This window comes from Schistocerca nitens, chromosome 5 (assembly GCF_023898315.1).
Source record: "Schistocerca nitens isolate TAMUIC-IGC-003100 chromosome 5, iqSchNite1.1, whole genome shotgun sequence".
Classification (NCBI taxonomy): domain Eukaryota; kingdom Metazoa; phylum Arthropoda; class Insecta; order Orthoptera; family Acrididae; genus Schistocerca; species Schistocerca nitens.
In genome coordinates this window covers 171,944,982-171,947,679 of record NC_064618.1, presented here as the reverse complement: position 1 = coordinate 171,947,679, position 2,698 = coordinate 171,944,982, and the positions used below count along the sequence as shown (strand labels likewise).

The 2,698-nt window shown below is 46.7% G+C and overlaps 1 non-coding gene across 1 annotated transcript; it reads right to left on the bottom strand.

Annotated features, from left to right (window-relative positions):
• Positions 1-1,583: 1,583 nt before the first annotated feature.
• Positions 1,584-1,658, bottom strand: Trnat-ugu (transfer RNA threonine (anticodon UGU)). Its single transcript has one exon. It is a non-coding gene; the product is annotated as a tRNA-Thr (tRNA).
• Positions 1,659-2,698: the final 1,040 nt, after the last annotated feature.

Genomic DNA, 2,698 nt, shown 5'->3' with positions numbered 1-2,698 from the left:
TAAGTGGATAGGGTGGCCAATATTTTCTAAATAATATGTTTCCTGTATCCATTAAGACAAGAATTTTCGAACATTGTAACATTACCTTACTTAAAAAAAATTGGCAACAGATATTGTAAGATGAGACTTAAATGTCTCGACGAAAATTTAATTATATACATGAAAAAATTATATACATGGGAGGCAACGGCAGCACAATATGGAATGCATTTCTCTGCAAAGAAAAGTGAAATAATTGTCACAACAAGGAAGAAGAATAGGCCAAATGTGGATATAACTTGTGGAGGGGAAAAACTACAAGTGGTAGAGAACTTCAAGTACCTGGGAAGCATGATTGAAAGTAACGGGGGAAACGCAATGGAAATAAATGAAAGGTGCAGAAAAGCAGGGCAGTTCTACAAATGCATTAGGGGGCTTATTTGGAGCAAGGAGGTGCCACAGAAATCCAAGGGAATTATATACCAAACCTACTTCGTCCCCATATTGGCATACGTAAATGAGACATGGGTAATGCACAAAAGCGACAAAAGTAGAATACAGGCTAGTGAAATGAAGTTCCAGAGGAGCAGGTTGAGTGTAACAAGACGAGACAGATTGCGAAATGTGTATGTGAGGGAAAGACTAAAGGAGGAACCAATACAGGACAGGATAGAGAAATCAAGACTGCAGTGGTATGGACACATGAAGGGAATGGATGAGGGAAGAATTCCAAAGAGGATGTTTGATCTGCAACTGGAGGGGAAGAGGCCCAGAGGAAGACCAAGAGATAGATTGGTGAAGGGAGTGAAGGAATGTGTGACGAGAAGAGGAGAGAACTGGACGAAGGTGGAAGAGGGGGAATGGTGGAAAGACAGAACACGATGGAGAGGCTTGTGTTCCCGACAGACCCAGCCAGTGGCTGGAAACTGTCCAAGATGATGATGATGACATGAAAAAAAGTTTTGCATCACCTCGGTTCCGAGAGTTCTGGAACCTGTACAGAAAATTGGAATCGAGATCAACATAAATATCATTTCCGCCCTTTTTATTGCTCATGAAAACCACACATTGCTTGTCGTGCCACCACACAGCCAGTCCTTCAGAGGTGGTGGTCCACATTGCTGTATATACCTCTAATACCCAGCCGCACGTCCTCTTCCATTGATGCGTGCCTGTATTTGTTGTGGCATACTATCCGCAACTTCATCAAGGCACTGTTGGTCCAGATTGTTCCACTCCTCAACAACGATTCGGCGTGGACCCCTCAGAGTGCTTGGTGGATCACGACGACCATAAACAGCCATTTTCAATCTATCACAGGTATGTTCGGTAGGGTCCATGTTTGGATAACAAGCTGGCCGCTCCAGTCGAGCAGTGTCGTTATCCTGAAGGACGTCATTCAGGAGATGTGCACGTTGGGGGCGCGAACTGTCGCCCATGAAGACGAATACCTCGCCGATATATATGACGGTAGTATCTGTTCCCGAAAGAACAGTTACCGTGGATGACCATGCAGCTTTGCTAGAAATGAAATGATAGTTAAATGGACACCCTAGCTGCAAGCAGGCGTTGATGTACTTCATTGGGGACATGTTGAAAATGTGTGCCCCGACCGGGACTCGAACCCGGGATCTCCTGCTTACATGGCAGACGCTCTATCCGTCTGAGCCACCGCAGGCACAGAGGATAGTGCGTCTGCAGGGACTTATCCCTTGCACGCTCCCCGTGAGATCCACATTCCCAACATGTCCACACCATTACATTCGTAGTGCGCCTAATAGATGTTTGCCCATCATACGCATTACTCATTACTCATTACTCGTGTGGATCTCACGGGGAGCGTGCAAGGGATAAGTCCCTGCAGACGCACTATCCTCTGTGCCTGCGGTGGCTCAGATGGATAGAGCGTCTGCCATGTAAGCAGGAGATCCCGGGTTCGAGTCCAGGTCAGGGCACACGTTTTCAACATGTCCCCAATGAAGTAGATCAACGCCTGCTTGCAGCTAGGGTGTCCATTTAATTATCATTTCACCTCGCCAATATGCTGCGGATATAGTTGCACTATCGGTCGGAGGATGGCATTCACGTAACGTACAGCCGTTACGGCGCCTTCCGTGACCACCAGCGGCGTACGTGGGCGCCACATAATGCCACTTCAAAACAGCAGGGAACCTCCACCTTGCTGCACTCGCTAAGGCGTTCAGCCTGACCGGGTTGCTCCCAAGCACGTCTACAACGATTGTCTGGTTGCAGGCATATCCGACACTCGTCGGAGTAAAGAACGTGATAACAATCCTGAGCGGTCCATTCGGCATATTGTTGGGCCCATCGGAGTGTAGCCATGTATGGAAGTGAAACATGGACGATAACTAGTTTGGACAAGAAGAGAATAGAAGCTTTCGAAATGTAGTGCTATAGAAGAATGCTGAAGATAAGGTGGGTAGATCACGTAACTAATGAGGAGGTATTGAATAGGATTGGGGAGAAGAGAAGTTTGTGGCACAACTTGACTAGAAGAAGGGATCGGTTGGTAGGACATGTTTTGAGGCATTAAGGGATCACAAATTTAGCATTGGAGGGCAGCGTGGAGGGTAAAAATCGTAGAGGGAGAACAGGGGAGATGAATACACTAATCAGATTCAGAAGGATGTAGGTTGCAGTAGGTACTGGGAGATGAAGAAGCTTGCACAGGATAGAGTAGCATGGAGAGCTGCATCAA